The sequence below is a fragment of the Microcaecilia unicolor genome, chromosome 6, assembly GCF_901765095.1.
Source record: "Microcaecilia unicolor chromosome 6, aMicUni1.1, whole genome shotgun sequence".
Taxonomy (NCBI): Eukaryota; Metazoa; Chordata; class Amphibia; order Gymnophiona; family Siphonopidae; genus Microcaecilia; species Microcaecilia unicolor.
The window spans coordinates 111932642-111958793 of NC_044036.1; the positions used below are offsets into that span (position 1 = coordinate 111932642).

The window sequence follows — 26152 nt, forward strand, 5'->3', positions numbered from 1 at the left end:
AAAAAAAAAAAATACAGGCGTTTCTTTGCAGCTTTTGTTCGGCAGCTATGAAATATGATTAGATGAAAGAGGGTTGGTAATCTAGAGCTGTACCGAATAGCATATTTTACTATTTGGCTGAATACGAATAATGAAAAATATTATTCAGTGAAATACGAATAATTGGCATTGAGCTTTAACATAACAAATAATAAAAGAAGCAACATGAAATCAGAGATCAAGAGGCCAATATTCAAACCACAGGAGTTAGACCGGCTAACTCCTGCAGTTGGCGCTGAGCCCGGATATTCAATGACGGGCCATTTCCGGTGACCGGCACTGAATATCCAGTTTATTCCGGCTAAGTCAATATTCAGACTTAGCTGGTTATCTTTAAATCAGCAAAAGATATCCCACCTTTTCACACAGTCAAATATGGCCTCTAAACTGGCTTTAAAAATAGGCGGATAGCCAGCTATATCGGGTGATATAACCAGCTATGTGCTAACCTGGGATATTCAGTGGGGAATAGCGAAGTTACTTACCTGTAGCAGGTATTCTCCGATGACAGCAGGCTGATTGTTCTCACGTCGACGCCGAAGTACCGGGCAAACCTCCAAACAAGCGTTCCCGTTGAGCTTGTCTCGACGCTCGTGTCCGCTTTTTTTTAAGGCTAAGACACAACTTACAAGCATCTGGGCAATGGTCAGGCCCAAGGAACTGGATACACCACATTTGAGGGTCGATGCCTGAGATTGCCTGTTTGCACCGAGTGCACTTCTTGAAGCTGCTGGCAAGCCTCAATGTCATCGACGGAAAAATATCGACGGTGAAATCAAAATTCGCAATGGTGCCCAAGGAGGGCACAAAAAAGGGAGAAAACCCGTACAAGCAGCCCAAAATGGCTGCACACGATGACGAAAGGAAATTTGAGAAACTAAGGGAAAAAACTTTTTTTTTTTTTAAGAAAAACTAAACAGCTCGTACATGAGCACGACGAAGAAGAAAAAAACGGCAAAAAGCCGACTAAAAACAAAGGCTCTTCTTTTCTGGGGCACAGAACTGCCGTAAACAGCCGATCTTGACCGTGGAAAAAAGAAGACTGAAGCAGGACTCTCGCGCGATGGGCAGGAAGATGTGCACGCACCCACGCACTCGAAGGCTTTAGCAACCTTTGTTGCTAGGAAGATTTTCCGGACCTGGGGCTGCCGTGGGCGCCACCCATATGTGAGAACAAGAAGCCTGCTTGTCCTCGGAGAAATCCTGTTATCCCCCACTGAATATCAATGGGTAACCAGTTAAGCGCTATTTAACCGGTCAGCAGCTGTTCTGCCCAGTTAAATAGCGTTGAATATTGGGGGGGGGGGGAGGGCAAGTGTTTATATCAGTAGGATTTAGCACATTAGAGCTCCAGATTATTTGTATTCAAATTTAAATCACAATTCAGCCAAATACAAATAATGTATTCAGGGCTGAATCAAATACGAATATTTGGTACAGCCCTAGTTGATACTATTTAGTTCTTGTTGCTGTTTTATCTCTTTTGCTTCACTTTGCATACTTTACAGTTACACGCTGCATCCAGGAGCTACAATTTCCAGAAATTCTCTTCAAACTTCCAGTCTTTCTATATTGCATTTTTGAAACAAAAAAAAATCAATTTTTCTAAATATTTCTATTGTTTTACCAAAAACTCTCTAACTACTACTAACTACTAGTACTACTAGTACTACTATTTAGCATTTCTATAGCGCTATAAGGCGTATGCAGCACTGCACATAGAAGAAAGACAGTCCCTGCTCAAAGAGCTTACAATCTAATAGATAAAAATAAAGTAAGCAAATCAAATCAATTAATGTGAACGGGAAGGAAGAGAGGAGGGTAGGTGGAGGCAAGTGGTTACAAGTGGTTACAAGTCAAAAGCAATGTTAAAGAGGTGGGCTTTCAGTCTAGATTTAAAGGTGGCCAAGGATGGGGCAAGACATAGGGGTTCAGGAAGTTTATTCCAGGCGTAGGGTGCAACGAGACAGAAGGCGCGAAGTCTGGAGTTGGCAGTAGTGGAGAAGGGAACAGATAAGAAGGATTTATCCATGGAGCGGAGTGCACGGGAAGGGGTGTAGGGAAGGACGAGTGTGGAGAGATACTGGGGAGCAGCAGAGTGAGTACATTTATAGGTTAGTAGAAGAAGTTTGAACAGGATGCGAAAACGGATAGGGAGCCAGTGAAGGGTCATAAACAAAAATCAGCCACCATAGCTCTAAGAGGTCCTTTTACTAAGCTATGGGAAAAAGTGGCTCTTTGAAAGGAGTTAAATATAAGAAAGCAGGTTGAGTTGTCTTTTTCTTTTTATGGCACCAGGCTGTGGAATAGTTTTCCTGGGCAACTTAGGGAGCTACCGTCTTTATTTACTGTTCCGGAAATCCCATAAAGCATATCTTTTTTCCAATTGAAGTTCTGTGTGCTTATTAATGATGTAAAATGTTATTTTATAACTTCCTTCTATTGTCGAGGCTTACTCTTTTGTAATCAGCAAAGAATCCTCTGAAATATGCAGAATATAAGACTTTTGATGGAATGGTATGGTTATGTGAGTTTTTCCTGTATGATAAGGCCATTTTTACTGCAGTTGGAAAATGGTCAATTTTCCACTGTCCAAATTAATAGCCATGTGCTAACATCGCCATTAGTTAGTGGCCATTACCAAAAAGTAGCTTGAGAGCCCTTACCACCACCTATTTTATAGGCGGTAAGGGCTCATGTGCTAATCTTGCGCTAATCAGCATGCGGTAATGTGGCTGCACTAATTCGTGCTGCCACACCCCCCCCCTCCACCCCCAGACATACCCCCTCAGAGAAAAGTAAAGAAAACATTTTAAGCATGTGGTTTGCACAGGCACATTGGGCTTTTACTACAAGATGCCTCAGAATGCCCTGCAGTAAGCTCCTTTAAGAGGTGATAAGCAAATGCTAAAGCTTACTACAACTTAGAAAAAGGAAGCCTAAATTTTTAAAATACCATTAAAAAGGAGTCATTTTAAAAAGGGAAAGAGAAAGGAATAAAATAGCAATGAATAACAGATTCTCTAATTTCCCATTTCATCAGCCCCATCAGTGTCCTTTTAAGCATTTAGTCTGATGTATTATCAGAACCACATGATAACAATGAACAATCTGCAAAACCAGTTCCATGGCCATGGAAACTTTTGTCTCTCTCATGCTTGCCATTCCAGGACTGTCAGACATTTACAAGTGTTATTTCAGTTACTGTCACCCTAAAATTATACAATAATGTACAGTATTCCAGATGCAGCAAAATTACAAACATACAGCAATAGTAACTGTGGCAAATTCTTTTTGAAAGCACATATCAAACACAATGATGAAAGTTTTCTACACATTCCAAAAGCTACTTCTGTAAAAGCAAGAGAAACAACTACTTATTGGAAGTTATTTGAGGGCTGTGTCATACTAAACTACATCAATCAGGTTGTCGAAGTCCGCATCCTCTGAGGAATATCACTTCAGATTATCACAAGCCTAAGCATGCGGCATGCAAACATTACATCAATCCTCCGTGCCAGCTTAAACTGAAGAATAAAATGCCTCAAATGTATATAAAATAATAGCATCTCATTTTTGCCTACTGATAAACACATACAGATGTGTCTGAAACAGACTTGTAGATTTTAAAGTCTACACATTACATACTGCAAGAAAAGATAATCAATAGAAATAGAATAAAATAAAACACAGAAAAGAAAATAAGATGATACATTTTTATTAGACTAACTTAATACATTTTATGATTAGCTTTCGAAGGTAGCCCTTCTTCGTCAGACCAGAAATAAGACGCTTATTTCTGATCAGACGAAGAAGGCCTACCTTCAAAAGCTAATCATAAAATTCATTTAGTCCAATAAAAAAAAGGTATTATCTTATTTTCTTTTCTCCGTTTTATTTTATTCTATTTCTATTGATTACCTTTAAAAGTGGACTAACACACGGCTACCACATCTCTCTACTGCAAGAAAAGATAAATAAGCTATTGACAATGGTGATATAAAATGTCACTTGTCTTCACTGATGTGCAGATTGATATGTCGCCCGTGATGATCTCCATTCAGGAAATTGGTCTCCTGTCTGTCTAAGATTAGAAGCATTACTGAGGTAGCACGCTACCTTGGGAGCAAATGAAAGCACTGAACACTCCCATGTCCTACCATAAAGTTTTGCAATAATCTAGATATCTACTAGGAATCAGGGATGTGTACAGGCTAAACATGACCAGTTTGTCTTCCTCCCACCTCTATTACTCAGATTTTTTTTGTTTCACATATTCATTTTTAACACATTTTATAGTTTTTTAATGCATACTAATAAACTTAGCATGCATCAGTACAATAAGGTACTCATTTTCAAAGCACATAGACTTACAAAGTTATATCGTAACCTATGGAACTTTGTAAGTAAGTGCTTTGAAAATGACCCTCTAAATCAATTTAATATACAGTAAATTTTTTAAAACCCACTAACAAACCAAATACACATCCCTAATAACTACTAATCCTAGGGATAAACAGCTTAAAATCTGTTTTTACTGTTTTGGGATCTTGCCAGGTACTTGTGACCTGGATTGGCCACTGCTGGAAACAAGATACTGGGCTTGATGGGCCTTCGATCTGACCCAGTATGGCAATACTTATGTTCTTACATAGCACAGCTGTTGCCTGAACATCTGGACACCTAGGAATTTATGGCCTTTCCAGGTGCACATAATGCACTAGTCAACAGGAACATTGACTTGCCAGACAAACCCGGTCATGGGAGAATCGATATGGACAAAGGTGAGCCAGTCCATATTGTGTATCTGGATTTTCAAAAGGCATTTGACAAGGTAACTCATGAAAGACTCCAGAGGAAATTGAAGAGTCATAGGATAGGAGGTAGTGTTCCACTGTGGATTAAAAACTGGTTAAAACAGAGAGTACGGTTAAGTGGTCAGTATTCTCAATGGATACTGCAGGGGTTCTGCAGGGGTTTGTGCTGGAACCACTGCTTTTTAACATATTTATAAATGATCTAGAAATGGGAGTAACTAGTAAGGTAATTTAATTTGCCGATGATACAAAGTTATTCAAAGTTGTTAAATTGCAAGAGGATTGTGAAAAATTACAAGAGGACCTTACGAGACTGGAAGGCTGGGCATCCAAATAGCAGACAATGTTTAATGTGAGCAAGTGCAAAGTGATGCATGTAGGAAAGAGAAACCCGAATTATAGCTACATGATGCAAGGTTCCACATTAGGAGTCACCAACCAGGAAAGGGATCTAGGTGTCATCGTTAATGATACGTTGAAACCCTCTACTCAGTGTGCAGCGGAAGCCAAGAAAGCAAATAGATTGATAGAATGTTAGGTACCATTAGGAAAGGAATGGAAAACAAAAATGAGGATATTATAATGCCTTTGTATCACTCCATGGTGCAACCGCACCTCCAATATTGTGTGCAATTCTGGTCACCTCAACTCAAAAAAGATATAGAGGAATTAGAAAAAGAACAGAGAAGAGCGCCAAAAATGATAAAGTGGATGGGACAACTTCCCTGTAAGGAAAGGCTAAAGCAGCTAGGGTTCTTCAGCTTGCAGAAAAGACAGCTGAGGGGAGATATGATAGAGGTCTACAAAATACTGAGTGGAGTGGAATGGGTAGACGTGAATCGCTTGTTTACTCTTTCCAAAAATACTAGGACTAGGGGGCATGAAATGAAGCTACAAAGTAAATTTAAAACAAATCAGAGAAAATATTTCTTCATTCAGTATGTACTTAAACTCTGGAATTTGTTGCCAGAGAATGTGGTAAAAGCAGTTAGCTTAGCAGGGTTTTAAAAAGGTTGGGATAGTTTCCTGAAAGAAAAGTCCATAAGCCATTATTAAGATGGACATAGGAAAATCCACTGCTTATTTCTAGGATAAGTAACATAAAATGTATTATACAGTTTTGGGATCTTCTCAGGTACTTGGCCTGGATTGGCCACAGCTGGAAATTGGATGCTGGGCTTGATGGACCTTCAGTCTGTCCCAGTATGGCAACGCTTATGTTCTTACAGTACTTAAACTTGCCAGACAGACCCATCTGATTTATCAACTCTTTACAATGAGAGTTAGTTAAAGGTACATTATTAGAAGTCAAAGAATTCCATGTTGTTATCCAACTTTGGGTTTCTTGGTATGCTTCCAGAAGTCAAGGCAGGGCTGGTGTTATACAGAGACCCAAGGCAGAAACTGGGGGGCGGGCCTCAAAGTTCTGCTTCATGCTATTCTTCCTTCTGCTTGAAGTAGGCTTCAGGACCCCAATCACATTGAGAACCCAGAGCAACTGCCCTAGATGCCAGTCCCTAACATCAGCCCCAGTCAAGGGTACAGTTATTCCAAATGTTTAACCAGACTTTCATCTCTTCTTTCTGGAGATACTAGAATATGTGAAAGATTACTTTGAATTACATATCTTTTAAGCTAGTGCCAAGCTGGTAAATCCTTGATGACCGGCAGAGAAGCAAAAATATTTTGGTCACTGGTCTGAAAATGCTACAGTTAATAACCAGAGCTTTCTTGGCCAAACACCAACAGAGGACAATGGGTAAGAAAGCTGCTGAGGGATGGGATTCCTCTCTTTTCTGAACTTTCCTAGTGTTGCTTAGATGATACAATGCTATGCAATTCATGACACCAGAAAGATCAGGCTTTGAATGTTTCCCCTGTTTCAACACTAACAATGTCTTCACAGTTTGTGTTTTGTTTGACAATCATGCTGAGCACTTGCAAACATATCTTCAAGGACTATAAATGCATTTGCTGAGTTCAGAGTCTTCAATCATTTTTGGCTTAGTACAAATAGAACTTTATCTGTTTTAATATTTGGAAAACTCACTGTATTAAGTTTTTGCTGTTTTTCCAAAGAGAATTTGAGAATTGTTCCAGCTGCTTGCAAACACACCTTTATGGATAAAAAATGCAACTAGATCTGAATAAACCTTCTCAATTATTCTTCTGGCTCATCTAAAATATAAAACTGAAATTATTTAGGAACTTCATTGGAAATCTTTTCTCTCCTTAATGAAAGGTATATTAGCATACAAGCTCTCTGATAAAAGTTTCTAGTGCTCAAATTGGAATTATTAAAAGCTCCATTTTAGGACTTTAAATATAAAAGAAATTTTTTAAAGATGTTTTGAGCACTGTGTGAAGTGTTTATCTTTGGGGTGGGAAGGAGAGGGTCTTATTTTTGTTTAGTTCAGATCTGCATCTGTGACAGATTATCTTGCTGTACTTGTACAATTTTGTATGCATTTAATAATTTTGTAAAGAAAATATTGATGAATGTCACTATTAGTCATTTGCATAACAATTCATGTTCAGTTATTTGATATACAGATACTATGAATTAGCTTTAAGTGCATACACTATTAAAAAAAAAACACTTGCCATAACATGACACATGAAGTACTTAGGCTGCTTCTGTGAAACAAATAAGAGAAGCCATAAGTAACCACCCTTCCTGTCAGATCAAATAAGCAAAAGCAACTTTGAAACGCAAAACTAAATTTTATATTAAAAAGAGTGTGCTTGCTCGAACACAGGGGTGATTAAACATTTTGCCCTAAGGGCCCCGACAAGGGTGAGGGGAACAGTGTGGTCTAACTGATTAGGGGGAGGTCAGCGCTGACCCTTCCCTGGCCCTAGCCAGACTAGTTTCCCCTTTCCTACCTGCCCAGTGAGCAGCAGCAGTTCTCTCATCTTCCCTTGTGCAGGGCCATGGTCCTAACACAATGCTCAACTCCTTACTTCAGTTGCCCTGGCAACGTCAAAGGTCTCAAACATCCATCTTTAATGATGATGCATGTATCCCAACATGTCACTCAGTGGAGGAGTGGCCTAGTGGTTAGAGTGGTGGGCTTTGGTCCTGGGGAACTGAGGAACTGAGTTCAATTCCCACTTCAGGCACAGGCAGCTCCTTGTGACTCTGGGCAAGTCACTTAACCCTCCATTGCTCCATGTAAGCCGCATTGAGCCTGCCATGAGTGGGAAAGCGCGGGGTACAAATGTAACAAAAAAAAATGGATATTATGAGCCTTCACAGAATCCACCAGGGCAGCACACGGCATGCAATCTACAGTGGGCTGGAAAAAGTATAGTGGATCAGACTGAACAGTGTTTGTGGACCGCTGTTTGGACATCCCTATTCTAACATTAAGAACGCTGTGCAGAAGGAATCTGGAACAGTTATTTTACCGTACAGGGTTTTTCATCTCGTTACAGCTTGACACAGTGAGTAACATCGCTTTTGTGAAAGGACTGGTGGGAAAAGGTGCCACTTAGTATTCTTATGTTAGTATGTACGAAACTGTATCAAGTTCAGCATCCTGTCTCCAACACTGATTAGTCTCAGTCAAATAGGAAAGCTCAAGCCATGTTGCTCATACCCAGAAGCAGAAGGTTGAGACACCTAAACTCATTTGCTTAAATAATAGTTAATGGATCTAACCCCTTGTATAGTTATCCATAGCTTTTTAAAAATGTGTCAAATTACTAACCTTTAGCCTTGACCACATTTTCTAGAATTTAAATGTTAACTGAAAAAAAAAACACTTTCTAGAATTATGTTTTTACTCGCTAGTTTCATGAAGCGTCTCCTACTCCTAGTACTACTGGAAAGAGTAAAACAACCAGTCCATATTAACTTGTTCCTCACTGCTTGTGATTTTATAAACCTGTCACAGTGCTTCCCAAACTTTCATCCAGGATGACCTCCATTTTACACTTAAAAATTCACATGATGCCAAATGATGAAAGCAAAATAATAGAACCCCCTATTCCCATCCCTCTCTCATCCACCTATCTAAAGCATGAAGACAGGAGTTAAGGTAAGACTTTGTGTCAGTGCATGCTCAGGAGGTGATGACAGAGCCTATGAATGCTTGATGACTCACAGACCCCACACTGACTGCCATAACTGACACAGGTTATATATCAGAGATCTAGAGGGAAGGGGAGCAGCCCTCTTTCCTGATACATCCCTCCCAGTCATCCTTCTGTTCAGCCTTTCTTCATATGGGAACCATTCCACAACCACTATTTTTTTTGGGTTTTTTTTTACAATTGCAGTATCCAGTACATTGGGCTGGCGTTAATCTAGGGCTGTTTATATATCTCAACATTTTATACAGCTGCTTGCTTCAGAAAATGGTGAAAAATCTCTTATTTAACCAACAACCCATTTTTATTTACTTATATGTTTTTTCTAAATTTAGTTCTACTTTATCACAGAATCATCACTCTGTTAGACGCATGGGGAAATCTAAATCTTTAAACTGAATTTTACTTTCCTAGTACAGAACTTTTAAGTTCTTTGCAGCGTGTTCAAGCACCCCTTGTGAAAAATATTGTGATTTGCCTACAGGACATCAAGGTTAATACCTCATAATTAATAGTAACATAGTAAATGACGGAAGATAAAGACCTGAACGTTCCCATCCAGTCTGCCCAATAGTCAGACTTATTATCAATTCATGATTAAAATAAACAATGAATGTGATATTATATACTTGGCATTTCTGGGACATAGACCATAGAAGTCCACCTTTATGTTCCAACTCCTGGAGTTGCCATCGAAGCCCACTTCAGCCTATTTGTCTTCTCATTTGCGGGACTCAGACCGTAAACGTCGGTCCAGCACTGTCCTCATGTTCCAGCCACTGAAGTTGCTGTCTAAGCCCTTTCCAACCCATCCTAAACCAGATTGCCATATATGAGACACAGACCATACATGTCTGCCTAGTATCAGCCCTAGTTCATCACTGCCAGAGTCGCCATCTAAGCGTCACTCGACATATTCACAAACATGCAGCCATTTAAGTTTAGGTTTTTTATAACTTCCATTTCCTAATAAGAGATTCTCTGTGTTCATCCCATGCCTTTTTTGAATTCTGTCACCACTTGTGTCTCTACCACCTCCTTAATGGAAGACGTTTTGCATCTGTGCTGTTAAAGCAAGGAGGAGGAGACAGTACCAAGTTTTGTGAGTTCTCGGTAGGTGAGAGGCTGGTGCAGAGTACACTTCCACGGGAACCCTGTAGGAATTGCTTCCATCCCCAAGGGAACCCCCGCAGGAACTTCTTTCATCCCCGCGCAAGTCTCTAGTCCAAAACCTTTAACACGTGTCTTCATAGCCAAACACCACGTCAGCATGAACCTTGTGTCCAGAGCACATAGTCAGAATTATGAACACCCCTTATCCCCAAAAAGGATTTTATAAAACAAAAGCCTAAAAACTAAGCTCCTTATCAGTTTTAATAAATGGGTTTAGGTTGAAATAGGAGATTACGTAAATAAGACTCTTCCCGCTCCTCCCAGTAAGCTGCACATCCTTCACCCAAAGACTGAATCCACCTACCAGCAGCAACTCTTGAACAGCAAGTTCTGGCACAGTGCTCCCTCTCACTAGGGTGCACACAGCAACCTTACCTATAAAAAAGCATCCCTGCAAATATTTCACCAGGCCCTAAAATATCAACTACATCTCCCATTGGGAAAATAATACCTACTGTACTTAACACATCACAAACGTCTACCAAAAAGGCATGAGCTAAATAGAAATACAATAAAAAATATTGGAAAAAAAACCCCACAAGACAAGTAGGAACTGCTACAGATCTATATGCAGAATCCATAGTGATCAGTTGGTGGTCTCTTCTGAAATAATAAATCTTTCCTCAGGTACTTCTTTAAAATTTGATAATAAATCAAAAGTACTTGATATAATTGTAGATTTTAAGCTATTTTATGAACACCAGATTAATGCTTTGGTAAGGAAATCCTTTTTCATTAAAGGAAATTGAGAGTTATTAGGGCATCCTTAAGCCCTTGTGGATTTCGAACAATAGCACAAGCAATTTTGCTTCCATTATTGGATTATTTTACATTGCGGCATAAATAAACAAATGAGGTGACTCCAACTTCTGCAGAATACAGCTGCAAGATTAATCTTTGGATCAGGCAGGTTTTGTGAAGTTAGCTCCCTGTTGAATAACTTACATCGGCTAAGATTAGAACCTCAAATTCAATTTAAAATAGCCTGTCTGATCTATAAATGTGTTTATGGTGCTAATTCAGTTATGGTAGGAAACTTGCTTATATTCCCAAGTCATAGAGGACATCTTAAGGAGTTCTAAAAATCTGTCTCTCAATGTCCCTTCTGCAAAAAACATGCGACTGAAGTCTGTTTGGGAACATTCTTTTACCTTCCAAGTCACAAAATATGGAATAGTCTACCTACAACAGTTTGCTTAACTACTCCTTACAGTTCCTTTCTAAAGATCTTTAAAACTTATTTGTCTGTTTCTTAATGTTATGTTTTATAAAAATGACGTAGATGAGTTTTTAAAAATTAAGATTAGATTATTGATTTTAGTGTAATTCTATCTGGTTGAGATATCTTTTTGCTCTGTGATCCGCTGTGAATCACAAATTAAAAGTGGAATAGAAATCACAGACTAGAATAGTAGAATAAAATACAGAATAAGTAACCACATATTAGAAACAGAAATATGTAGATAAAATCGGAACCAGAAGCTCCATGCCAGACCCTGCATGTAGTGCAACACTAGCAAAATAAGATGGAGGCAGAAGAAAACAGAGTGGAAGGGTAAGCAAGAACTCAAAGATGTGAGAAACACTTGGAACAGTGAGAAGAAATGTCACTGAAGAGAGGAGACATGGAAACTCCCAGGTTGGAGAGAATGAAGAGGAAAGGAGATGCTCCGTTCCCTGGTGGCAGCAGTGATAGAAGGAGCAACCTGACCACTGTTCCACTATTCATGCTGAAATATACATATCTTAAACATATTTAAAACTATTCCTCTGAAGCGGTTTTCCTGATTTTAAGAAACTGGAGCACAGTGGCGTAGCTAAGGGTGGGCCTGGGTGGGCACAGGCCCACCCATTCTTGTTTCAGGCCCACCCAGTCAGCAGCCCATGAGGCCCCCAAAAGTCTTCAGTGGCAGCGCCCCACTACTCTCTCGCCCTCTTCTCCACTTGTGTCCTGGCATCTGCCTGTCTCTCTACCCCCCTCCCAGTCTACCTCAGAGACTGCCGGTGGCATCCTGTGCCGGCCCTGCAGGCTTCTCTCTATCATGTCCTGCCCTCAATGATGTCACTTCTTGGTAGAGAGAAGCCTGCAGGGCCGGCGCAGATTGCCTATAGGAATTGCTATGGACAACGGCTCTGAGATAGGACCGGGGGAGGGGGTTCAGAGAGAAATGGGCAGACGTCTGGTCACTTTAAAAAAATACTATATTGTATGTATGTACAGGGGTAGGGGTGGGGGTGAGAAAGGCCCACCCAGGTTAACTCTGGACCCACCCAAAATGTCAGGTCTGCCTACGCCCCTGCTGGAGCAATACATACAGATTATTTTGATATTTAAGAGCAAATAGTTGATACACATATAGTAATTTGAAAAAGCTTTTGCCCCCACCTCCTGATTTCCCCTGTTACTGCATATAGGGCACACTGGTTTCTGATCTTTAAATGTAATATTAGACAAAGGGAACCTGAGTAAACAGTTTGTAAATTATAACTTCATTTAAGGAACAAAGCTGTGGTGTGAGCTTACCACAGCTTAAATGGACACGCTCAGGCAACCTGTGGTAAATTCCTAATCGGCGTGTGCTACAAAATATTTGTTCATTTTTGTTGGAGAGGGCATGTCACATGACAAAGAGTGGGTGTTCCTGTGCTAATCAGTTAGCACATCCACATTACTGCATGCTGGTTAGTTAGTTCAGGATTACTGCATTAGCCCTTCCTGCCTACAAAATAGGTGTCTTAAGTGTTAACGTGATAATTTTTTTAATAGCACGTACTAACAGCAACATTAGCACATGGCCAATAATTCAATGGAAAATCAGCCATTTTTTTGCTGTGGTAAAAATGGCCTTAGTATGCAGAAAAAACCTGCCTAAGGACGTGCTAAGGCCACTTTTACCACAGCTTAATAAAAGGACCACAAAGTTATCCAAAACACATAGCACCCATGTGAAAAAGTAACTGCTCCCTTAATCAACCAATTGAACAAATTTAATTGAGAATTAGATTCAGCTGATTGAACACAGTTCTGGGTTTCCTATCTCCACCTGCTGGTTGATGGACATAACTATCCCAAACGTCCTGGAATAGTGGGAAGTAACGTAATGTAATCTTGTCATGTACTTATGACCTGGACTGGCCACCACTGGAAACGGGATACTGGGCTTGATGGACCTTCAGCCTGACCCAGTATGGCAGTACTAATGTTCTTATGTTCTTATTACATTTAGCTAAAGCACATGTACAATTCCATTGCAAGAACATCATACCAACAGTCAAACATGGTGGTGGACCATGTAGGGTAGCTTCTCTGCCTCAGGACCTGGAAAACTTGCAATTATTAGTTTAAATCATGTTTACTGATGACAAGTAACAACAACAAGAACCAAGCAGATAAGAACAGTCAATCGAAATTTCATAATATAAAACCCCCAACCACCCAAGAATAAACCAACAATAACAGTGTTCAGAAGGTCTGGGTTCTTATGACGCCCTGAAACAGAAATCCAGGAATGCCCTAGAAGGAAGAGGAAAAAAAAAACATGCACACAAACACCAGAGTCCCCATAATCATTCAGAAGGTATTTAGTACTTCACCCTGTGCTCAAGGGGATAGAGAGTTGATATATTTGAGGAATGTCTTTTTTGCGCTTTATAGGACATTTGAGCCACTGTTTTCTCCATCAGTACCAAAACATGGAGTTTATTGTGCCAGGTCCAAAAAGAAAGGGTATCAGCCACCATCCAAACTCCTAGAATAGTTTTCTTACCCACAATCCCCGCTTTAAGCAGAAACTGTTGGCCTCCCCTGTCATGCAAAGCAAAGACCCCACCAGAATCCAACAAGAAGCACCTGGGAGAAAATATAAGGATTCGACCCAAAATAAGAGGTCAGGGACTTCCAAAAAACTGAACCCGGGAACAAGTCCAAAAAGCATGGAAGAAAGAGTTATCTGCTAGTCCACTTTTCCCAGTTTGAATAGATGTGGACACGTAATATAGGCACTATGCAAAATTGATATTCTCTATAATCAGCACTTACAGTGAGGCTCGGGCTCCTAGTGAGTAAAGAATGAAAATCTAGGGATGCCCAGGAACACTGAAGATCTCTACTCCATCTCTCTGAAAGGTATGACAGATCAGATTTGGGATTGATGCATGACAAATAAAAATAGATACTGAGAGGCAAATCGCGTTTTTACTCTTCCTAAAAATATTAGAACAAAGAATCTACTAAGTAGTAAATTTAAAACAAATTTGAGAAAATATTCTTCATTCAATGAGTAATTAAACTCTGAAATTCATTGCCACAGAATGTGGTAAAAGCAGTTAGCTTAGCGGGGTTTAAAAAAAGATTTGGATTTCCTAAAAGAAAAGTCCATAAGCCATTATTAAGATGGACTTGGAAAAATCCACTACATATTCTAGGATAAGCAGCATAAAATGTATTGTATTGTTTTGGGATCTTGCCAGTACTTGTAACCTGGATTGACCACTGTTGGAAACAGGATACTGGGCTTGATGGACCTTTGGTCTGTCTCACTATGGCAATGCTTATGTTCTTATATTCTTATGACCTGCACTAGCCGTAAGCAGGAATTCCTGAAATTTAAGGTGCAGCGAGGTCCCAAGGGTCTCCAAATCCAAAGTAGATACGTAATGCAAGCTGCTGATATGCACAAGTGTCGAGCATCAGAGTCAAAGTGACACCTCCCCCCTCCCCAACTGGTCTAAAGGTTTTAAACCTCCCTGATCTCCAAAGACATGATACAAAAAGTGCATCCCCAAAGTATTCCACTGGCAAGGCCGGATTATCCCTTCCAGGACTAAAGGAAGTGTTACCACGTATAGGGAGTAAATCTGAAATATCTGCACAGACACCCCCCCCCCCCCCACTCAGAGATGGGTAAGAACCCACCAGAGGTCTCTCAGAGAATGGAGAAGGATACTAGTTGTCATAACTGGCAGGATAAGGGAAGGAGGTGCATGGGAGTAAATAAACAAGATGCCATAGGTAAAACAAAAATTGCACTCTAGTGATAATGGTATATAATCAGACCACTGTAAAATACAATCAGTAGTAGGCAAGCCTGATTATAACATTTGAGAGTAGGTAAGCCCAATCCACCCAAGCGTCAAGGCCCCAAAAGCCGCTGAAAAGAATCTTAGGCTTCATTCCACCCCAAAAGAACTTAGACAGAAGCTGTTGCAGTTTCCGAAAGTCCTTTTTTAAAAGCTGTATCGATAATATCTGTAAGTGATATAACCAATGGAGAAATTCTGCCTTATGGAATAACAATCCTACCGTGGAGACTAGTGGAAGATGATACCATCTGGCCAAAGTATCAGAGGTAGATTGCAACAACCGACCGACGTTTAAGAGATACAGTTGAGAAGTCTGGTTAGTCAACTGTATCCCCAAATAACGAAAGGCACATTGAGCCCATCTCAATGGAAAATGCCCTGGCCAAGTAACTCAAAGGTGGTCCTAACATGCCAATGCCAAAGCCAAAGATTTAGTAAAGTTCAATTTAAAATCAGAGTAGTTTCCATATTCTTCAAGTCTCCATTAAAGCAGGCAAGGATCAATGGGGGTCAGTGAAATAGACCAAAAGGTCATCTGCAAAGGATGAAATTTTGAAACAAATTATTTTGAATGGAAACTCCACTAATCTCTGGGTGACATCATATCTCTTGGATCAAGGGGTCTAGCGTAAGAGCAAAGAGGAATGGGGAGAGGGGACAACCCTATCTTGACACTTGACGAATGGAAAAGGAGAGGGAACTAATACCATTAATGGGAAAAAAAACACCTGTGGATTATGATAAAAGCTCTGTATGGACTGAAGAAAATATCCAGCACGTTCAAGTATCTTGGATAGGAAAGGGAGGCGGGAGATGGGGCGATAGCTGGAAGGACAGGTAGGGTCCAATGAAGGTTTTTTTAAGGGAGTGGTGTGACTACAGCATGTTTGAAGGCATCAGGAACAGTCGCAGTGGACAGTGAAAGATTGAGGATATGACAGATAAAAGGGATGACAGTAGGAGAGATAGTGTTAAGTAGATGGGTGGGAATAGGATCAGAGGAACAGGTAGTTAGTTTCAAGGAGGAAATAAGATGTGTAGTTTCCTCTTCAGTGATTTCAGAAAAGGAAGAAAAGGAGGCAGGGGTTGGAGGGTTGAGAGAATGGACTAAGGGAAGGAAAGGTGGAGGTGATCTGGTTGAGAATTCAAGTTTAAACTTGTGAACCTTATCATGAAAGAACTCAGCCAGAGTCTGGGGGGAAAGTGAAGGGGGGGGTTGGAGGTGAAGGCACTTTGAAGAGAGAGTTCAGTGTGGCAAAGAGACGTCGAGGGTTTGAGCCAAGAGAATTTGTCAATTGGATGTAATAGTCCTGTTTGGCAAGTAAAAGAGCAGACTGGAAGGAGGTCAGCAAGAATTTGAAATGTATGAAGTCAGCATGGGCACGGGATTTCAGCCAAAGGTATTCGGCAGACCGGGCACAGGAATGTAGGTAGCGGATTCTAGAGGTCTGCCAAGGCTGGGGTTTGGTACGGGGAATGGGAGGAGCGAGAGTATCCAGAGCAGAGGAGAGAATAGTATTATAGGAAGAGACAGCCAACTTGGGACTCATCAAAGATGGCAAAACTTTCGCAAGTCTATTGAAAAGCACTCTGGCCAACAATTTGGTATCGAAATTTAAGAGCAAAATAGGACAATATGAAGAAGGATGAAGCGGGCTCTTACCAGATTTAGGCAAAACAATCATTTGTACCATTTGCAATGACTTAGGTAAACATTGGGTCACAATGATGTTAGTATACATGGCAACTAAATGTGGACTGATATGTGCTGCTAGAAGTTGCTAGAATTCAGCGCGAAAGCCATCCGGCCCAGGCATTTTACCTAATGCACTAGACTGAATGGCCAAGTGAATCTTATCCGATATAAGGGGCACATTAAGCCTGGTGGTTTGAAAAAGACTCACTCTGAGCAGTTCTAGGTTACCCAAAGTGCATAGAACCTGGCATGTGGTCCACCTGGCCATAAAAGGTTTAAAAATATTGCAGGAAAATGGAATTAATTTCACATACGAATGTGTGAGCGAACCACTAGACCGTTGCAGTTGTAAAACCTTTTTAGGATTCGGGTGAGAATGAATTTAAAATGAGACGTTAACTTATCAGCTTTATTGCCATGAAGATAAAGTTGATATTTATAATTAGTGGAAAACAAAAAAGTCCTCTCTCAAGTGGTGTCTTCTTAAACAAGGTCTTTATTGCAAAACAATTAAAACAACGACCCTTGGGTCGTTGTTTTAATTGTTTTGCAATAAAGACCTTGTTTAAGAAGACACCACTTGAGAGAGGACTTTTTTGTTTTCCACTGTTTTTTTTGCTTCATTGTTCTTCTGTGGAGAGAACACCTTCTGCGTGTGTTGGCGGATATTTATAATTAGAAATGGATTTCACAACCCACTGATGAAGAAGCGTATTAAGCTCTGGCTGGCACAGGCAATTTCTAGGTAGGACTGCCGGGGAGGGCTATAGTGTGTGGTAGTGGCGGGCAACCGGGCAGAGCCTCTGGGCCCCCTAGAATCTCTGGGTCTTCAGTTGCCCGAATGTTCAGTCCACTCCCGATTGCTGCTAAAGGTGGTTCAACCTGTTATTAAATTTAGGGAGAAGTTACTTTTTCACATGGGTGACACAGGTATTGGATAAGATTGTCATTTAAACAATGTAATAATTTTTAAACTGTTATGTGTTTACTCAGATTCCCTTTTGTCTAATATTACATTTTGTTTTACAGATCAGAAACCAATCAGTGTGACATATACACAATAATAGGAGAAATCAGTACCACTGTATATATCAAAATGTCAATTTTTTCCAACCCATTCATTCCCCCCCCCCCCCCCCCCCCCAAAAAAAAAAAAAAATTTTTTCTTCTTAGGGAAAAAAGTCATTTTCCCATCTTTACATCTCTACATATGCTCCAGGTGCTCCGTTTTCCCTCCTCATATGTGGCTTTATATTGGGGTAAGCATTTTCTTAGCATAGCAAGTTAACCGAGACAGTGCATCACAGGATCAGGTTCCCACTTCTGCACAGTTCTACCTATGCTGTGAACACCGATGCACAGATGGACAGATAAACCCACAAACTGGTGCTATGTTTACTGAGAAACAAGTCTAATCAGGACAATGTGGGGAAAATACATTAGCATGCATTAAAGTTCTTAAAAAAAAAGAATAATGAACTTGCAAGTTTAAAAACAAGATCATCTTTTATTCTCATTAACAGTCCTGCACAAATTAAGATACAACGTTTAGAAAGCATCTCCTATATAATCTACATGGAATAGGCCCAGGCACTGCTGTACAGACTCACATATAAACCTGAAATGAGGGCACAGCAGACCCTAAGAATATTTCCATTTTTTTTGTCTCCACATAGCTCTACTCAAAAATCCTACAAGGTGAAAACACAACAGCTCATTTTTCTGAGATACAAATATCACATTTACACCCTATGAGACAAAAGAAAACCAGACCACAGCACACTGATGCTGCAAGAACTTAAGCCTGCAAGCTCTGGCATGCCCGGCTGATTAGCAATCAGCATTCAAGGAGTTTAATATTAACCTAAGTTTCAGCAACGCTGTCTAGGTACCCCAGCAACAACAACAACAACAAAAAAAAAATCAACAACAGCGGGCAAATAGCCAGCAGCTTCCACTAAGACTTGTAACATACCACAGTAATGCTTGTGTATTTGCTGATATCTTAAATTGGTTTATGTCTGTATTACATAAATCAGGGGCAGTGGAACACTTATTTCAAATTAACTTCTGCCCCTGCTCTACCTCTAATCTCCCTAGTTGCTGATGCGATGTGGGGTAAAAGGTATAAGAGACTTGAAGACATATATATGTTACTCCTGCCAGAATTATGTGCCAAAAAAATTAAAAATTCTGCGCACAAAATTTGCAAATTCTGCAAGTTTATTAGTCATAATTTAACGAATATTACAGCCCCTTCCCTGTACATAGATACCATCCATATTTTCCCAGCATCCATATTTTTTTTCAGTCCCCTCTGCCCCACAGCAACCACCTATATTTTTACAGCCCCTCCCCCCATAGCAGCCACCTTTTTTTGTTTTTTAAATACAGTCCATACACACACACACACATATAGCATCCATTTTGTTTTTACAGCTCCCTCCCACCCACCCACATATATACATTTTTTTTCAGCTGCCCCTGCACTCACCAATGAGGCAGGAGCAGAAGGAGCTGAACAGGAGTACCTCTGTGGGGCAGGCAAGAACCCAACTCTTTCTTGCCCGCTGCCCCTGTTCTGGGCCAATGCTACTACTTTGTCCAAATGACCGCTGAGATTTTCAGCAGCAGTCTCATGAGATTACCGCTTGAAGTCTCAGCAGCCAATCTGAAAAAGCAGTGGCACCCATCCAGAGCAGCAACTGGGGGCAGGAAAGAGTGGGTTTTTTTTCCTTCTCCCGACGAGGCCTCTAAACCACCAGGTTATACTCAGGGGGGGGGGCGAGCAGTAGGACGACCAAGGTGTGGCAGCAACGGCGAGATGACCAAGGCTTGGAGTGGTGGCGGCAGTGTGTGGCCGGTTGGAGCGCAGATTCTGCATAAACATGTGGAATTCTGCGCAGCTGTGCAAATTCTGCGCTCCACAGTCATGCAGAATTCCGGCAGAAGTACTAATATGTATACATTACAGGAGAGAAGAGACAGGGATGATACAAGTATTTAAATACAAAAATGAAAAAAAAATTGCTTTCAAAGATGGGGAAGCTATAGAACTAGAGGACATGAAATGAAACAAGGAGGAAGCTTAAAAGCAACACCAGAAAATACTTTTTCACCAAAAGGGTGGTGGAAGCCTGGAAAGGCCTCCTGGTAGATGATGTTAGGGCAAAATGATGACAGAATTCAAAAAGGTGTGGAATAAATTCAGAGGACCCCCTACCTTCTAGCAAGAGGATGTGATCAAAAGAAAACAAATGACAGAAGGGGATAACCTGCATATTCTGCAGAGAGTAGCAAGAACGACTCTAGCCACCTTGCTAGGTGGAGTAGATGGACCATACTCGTCTTTATCTGCTGTCTGTTACTATTTTAAGATCTTTTACAAATTTCCTTAGGCTTTCTAGTTCTGGATTGTACGTTACTACAAGCGATACATCCTATATAATAAAACCCACCTCCAACATTCTGAAGCTGAGTGCGTGGCTCATGGCTGAGGCATTCGTACGTCCAGGAACGTCAGCAGCAGCACTGACCAACCGCACCCTGCCCCTGCCGCCCTTGCCACAATGCCACGCCCCCCCAGGTCGCCACCAACAGGCGTGCAAGCTCAGACCTTCTCTCTGTGTTAGCTCTGGTCCCGCCCTCATTTACTCTTTCCGCAATGAGGGCGGGACCAGAGCTAACACAGAGAGAAGGACCGAGGCTGCATGCCTTTTAACGATGATTTCTAAAACTTTGAGCGAGTGTGACTGGAACTGGGAGGGAGGGAGGAAGGGAGGGACGACGACACTAGAACTAAAAGGGAGGGAGGGGGACCCTGAGGGTGGAAATTGGAACTACAAAGGTAGTTGCGTCTGCCTTCTGGTTTTCTGTATACTGATGTTTCTAAGTGACCATTGCAGACAGACTGTAGCGTCTAAAAAGTTACCATGGAGTAATGCTCTTGGAATTTGATTGTGGGATGGGATGCATTGAATGAGCTGTAGAAATGTTTAAGGTTATCTTTTCCTTTAATCTATGTACTATCAATATCTGAAACATTTGTGAGAGTAAGGACTTCCAGAACTAAGCCATGGTCCCATCACTCGTGAATTATAGCTAAGCTGTAAGTCTGACCAGGCCATTGATGATAAAGTTTTCTTTTTCATTTAACATACATAATATAAAGATAGATAGGTGGAGTCTGCTGGTTCAGAGAGATGTATGCATTTTTAATCAAATAAATGTTATAGTATCACATTAGCTAGTAAATGATAACAGAAAAATACTAATTAACCCATCCTGCCTGCCCAGTTATTGCTGTTCACGTTGCTAATTATATATCCTGGCTCCAGCCACTGCAACTGTCCCTGCTGCCTTTAAACATGCTGTGGTCACACCTCTCCTTAAGAAGCCTTCACTCGACCCTACTTGTCCCTCTAATTACCGACCCATCTCCCTCCTTCCTTTTCTCTCCAAATTACTTGAGCGTGCTGTTCACCGCCGCTGCCTTGATTTTCTCTCCTCACATGCTATTCTTGACCCACTACAATCTGGTTTTCGCCCTCTCCACTCAACCGAAACTGCGCTTACTAAAGTCTCCAATGACCTATTACTGGCTAAATCCAGAGGTCAATATTCCATCCTCATTCTTCTTGATCTTTCCGCTGCTTTTGACACTGTCGATCACAGCATACTTCTCGATACCCTGTCCTCACTTGGATTCCAGGGCTCTGTCCTTTCCTGGTTCTCTTCCTACCTCTCCCTCCGCACCTTTAGTGTTCACTCTGGTGGATCCTCTTCTACTTCTATCCCTCTGCCTGTCGGCGTACCTCAGGGTTCTGTTCTTGGTCCCCTCCTCTTTTCTATCTACACTTCTTCCCTTGGCTCATTAATCTCATCCCATGGCTTTTCCTACCATCTCTATGCTGATGACTCCCAAATCTACCTTTCTACCCCTGATATCTCACCTTGCATCCAAACCAAAGTTTCAGCGTGCTTGTCCGACATTGCTGTCTGGATGTCTCAACGCCACCTGAAATGAAATATGACCAAAACCGAGCTTCTCATTTTCCCCCCCCAAACCCACCTCCCCGCTCCCCCCGTTTTCTATTTCTGTTGATGGCTCTCTAATTCTCCCTGTCTCCTCAGCTCGAAACCTTGGGGTCATCTTTGACTCTTCTCTCTCCTTCTCTGCTCATATCCAGCAGACCGCCAAGACCTGTCGTTTCTTTCTTTACAACATCCGTAAAATCCGCTCCTTTCTTTCCGAGCACTCTACCAAAACCCTCATCCACACCCTTGTCACCTCTCGTTTAGACTACTGCAATCTGCTTCTTGCTGGCCTCCCACTTAGTCACCTCTCCCCTCTCCAGTCGGTTCAAAACTCTGCTGCCCGTCTCATCTTCCGCCAGGGTCGCTTTACTCATACTACCCCTCTCCTCAAGACCCTTCACTGGCTCCCTATCCGTTTTCGCATCCTGTTCAAACTTCTTCTACTGACCTATAAATGTATTCACTCTGCTGCTCCCCAGTATCTCTCCACACTCGTCCTTCCCTACAGCCCTTCCCGTGCACTCCGCTCCATGGATAAATCCTTCTTATCTGTTCCCTTCTCCACTACTGCCAACTCCAGACTTCGCGCCTTCTGTCTCGCTGCACCCTACGCCTGGAATAAACTTCCTGAGCCCCTACGTCTTGCCCCATCCTTGGCCACCTTTAAATCTAGACTGAAAGCCCACCTCTTTAACATTGCTTTTGACTCGTAACCACTTGTAACCAGATATTCTTTGGGGAAATTTGTCAAAATATTTAAGTTAAAATGCAAATAAACCCACTTTCCTGCAAAAACGTATCCAAGATGTGAGATCCTAGGTGGTCACCTGATTTTCCACCCCTAAATCCATCCTTTCTTGGATTCTAGCATGTGCTTTGCTTACTTCACTCAAGATTTTCTTACAGTACTATATTGTATTTGAAATGTGGTAAATAATGTCTTCATTAAATAAGTTGTATTAAAACTAGTAACTATAGTAGCCCTGGAGAAACTGCAGTCTTTGTAGGCCATGGAAATGAGGTTTTCGCCATGTTCCAAAATATCCAGGAAAAGGTAGAAAAATATAATTTTTATTTTAATATGTCAGCAGGGAATGAGGCCTTGTATAGCACCTTCCCCTCCCCCTCCCCTGTTAAGAACAGCCCTGTGTCATTATACCCATTGTTTTCATCATTTTCAGTGGTGGAGTGGCTTATATTTAATAGTGGCCCTGGGCCCACCCACATTCATTCCAGGCCCACCCAGCAGCAGCTGGCAAAACAATAAAACAGCCACCTGCCAGCGCTAAGCCCCGAGTCCAACTACTGTTCTTCCACACCACCCCCACCCCCCTGTCTTCTAGCACTGGTAGTCCCACATCTAACTTGGCGGCTTTGACTAGCCAGGGGGAGGGGGGCTGATAGACTGACACAGGCAACCAAATCCTTCTCTGGGTGCTGAGGGACACCATGCTCTCCTCTCATCCCTTACCTCAAACAGCAAATTGCCTTCAGCAACCCATGAATCCTGTGATGTGTACTTGTGGGTTGCAAACAAGCTTAGCAAATAGCCATGGAGATGTAGAGCGCTGGATATTAAGGAAACTGCCTTTGGAGGATATTTATATTACAAGGAACAATGAAAACACTTGAGAGGGACGGAATGGGATTACTAATTTGCTGTTGTTTAATGTTTTAGTATAGATTCATGCATTTTTGTTTTTTAATGTAATTTTATTTATTTGTTCTCTCAAGAATGTCTACATCATTTGCTTCATTGACACAGGACAAATCAGGACAAACATTTACAGAACCAAAAAAATCCCCTGTTCCCTCCTCCCTTTACCTGTCCCAATCACACCAATCCCCAAGATCATACTAAAAACATCCATAACATATCAACTGTCTCCTTACTCTCCCAACCCCCACCCCTTCCATCTTCCCCACTGTTTCATGCATGTTTGTCTTTCTAAATTACTCTGGGCATATTTCAATAAGGGAAAATGGTTAATAAACTTGTAAAACAACTACACCTTCTGACAGACCTAGCCGAAGGGTATCGGTCACCCTAGGTGAATCTTCAGCCATGCGTCCCCCTCCTCCAATCTGAGGTGGCTCAAGACCCATCTTCACACATCCAGCATATCTCCTTCCCCTCTGCAGTCCATCATCACCCTCCGTTATGTCCCACATTTCTCTTCTTCCCTACTCTCCCCCCACCCCCTGTATATTGCAACTCTCTCCTTTCCCACTTTCCCCACCCCTGTTATAAACCATCTTCCTTTCCCTCTCCTCTTCAGCGGTGTCCCTTCCCTTTCTTACTCCCAAAGGGCAGCATCAACACAGTAATCAGCTTGCGTATGGAAGGCACTGCAGCCAGTTCAGGGCCTTGAGCATCAGCACATGCACAAGGCCTGCCAGAACCTGCCCCTTCTGAAACAGGAAGTCAGAAGGGGCAGGGCCTGGCACCAGCCACAATGTCTTCTACAGGCGTACTGTCATCCGCTCCCTCCTTCAAATTGTGCCAACCTAGGCAACAACTTAGTCTGTCTAGTGGTTGCGCCAGCCTCGCTTCTTGACCTCCGATACATATTTTCCTTCATATTTTTTTAGATCAGGTAACGGCACATGCTATAAGAGGGATTTTGAAAGAAAGATAGTGCTAGAGGCGAAAACTGATGATACATTAAAAGCAGGAAGCCGGCAAAAGAATCGGCTGACCCGCTGGATGACCAGGGTGTAAAAGGGGCAATCAAGGAAGACAAAGAAATAGCAGAAAAACTAAATAAGTTCTTTGCCTCAGTCTTCACCGAGAAAGATTTGTGAGGGATACCGGTGCCGGACAGGGTATTCGACGCTGATGAGTTGTAAAAACTTAATGAAATATCTGAAAACCTGGAAGACGTAATGGAGCAGATCTGCAAACTGAAGAGTAGCAAATCTCCTGGACCGGATGGTATTCATCCCAGGGTACTGATAGAACTAAAAAATGAGCTGGCAGAGCTACTGTTAGTGATTTGTAATTTATCCTTAAGATTGAGCGTGGTACCGGAAGATTGGAGGGTGGCCAATGTAACGCTGATATTTTTAAAAGGTTCCAGAGGAGATCTGGGAAATTATAGACTGGTGAGTCTGACGTCGGTGCTGGGCAAAATGATAGAGACTATTATCAAGAACAAAATTACAGAGCACATTCAAAAGCATGGACTAATGGGACAAAGTCAACATGGATTTAGTGAAGAGAAGTCTTGCCTCACCAATCTGCTGCATTCATTTGAAGGGGTAAACAAACATACGGACAAAAGTGAGCCGGTTGATATTGTGTATCTAGATTTTCAGAAGGCATTTGATAAGGTCCCTCATGAAAGACTACAGAGGAAATTAGAGGGACATGGGATCGGAGGTAGTGTCTTATTGTGGATTAAAAACTGATTGAAAGATAGGAAACAGAGATTAGGGTTAAATGGTCAATATTCACAATGGAGAAGGGTAGTTACTGGGGTCCCTCAGAGATCTGTGCTGGGACCTCTGCTTTTTAACATATTCATAAATGACCTAGAGATGGGGAAACTAGTGAGGTAATCAAATTTGCTGATGACAGCCCTCCGATTTTTGCCTTTAGCTCTGCAGCTATGAAGCCATGCTGTTCCTTTCAGCTGCTCGAAGCCTTTCTAGCGTACTGCCTCTTCTGACAGAACTTCCTGTTTCCGGGCAGGACGCTATAGCGGTTTTGGGAAAGGAGAAGCATGCCTGCAGCACTAAAGACGAAGTCAGAGGGCTGAGAGAAGCAGGTATAAGAAGAGAGAGAACGTGGACTGGGTGGGGGAGGATGAGGGTTCAGGAGTGAACAGAGAGAGAGAAAGTGGACCATGGGGAGGGGTAGGGATTCAGGAGAGCAGGAAAAATTGCTGGTAGAAGGAGGGCAGAGAGAGAGATGATTGAGAGGGACAGATGCTGGAAATAGGGGATGAAAAAAACAAGGGAGACTGTGGTCATGGAGTGGAAGGGAGAAATGGTGATCATGGAGGGCAGGGGAGAGCTGGTGCCCATGGAGGGGAAGTAAAGGGAAAAGAGGAGAAAACAGGAGGAGACTGTGATCAGGAAGGGGAGAAATGGTGCCCAAGGAGGGGAAGGGACCTGGAGAGAAGAGAGCCAGGAGGAGATGGTCATACACACTCACACTCTCTCTCTGAACTCACTCTCTCTTTCAGACAGGCACGCACACGCACACGCA

At 41.8% G+C, this 26152-nt stretch overlaps 1 protein-coding gene across 3 annotated transcripts in view; it reads right to left on the reverse strand.

The window, feature by feature from the left end:
• The window catches only part of CDC14A (cell division cycle 14A), a 282800-nt gene that overhangs the window by 140583 nt on the left and 116065 nt on the right, over positions 1 to 26152 (reverse strand). The window lies entirely within an intron of this gene.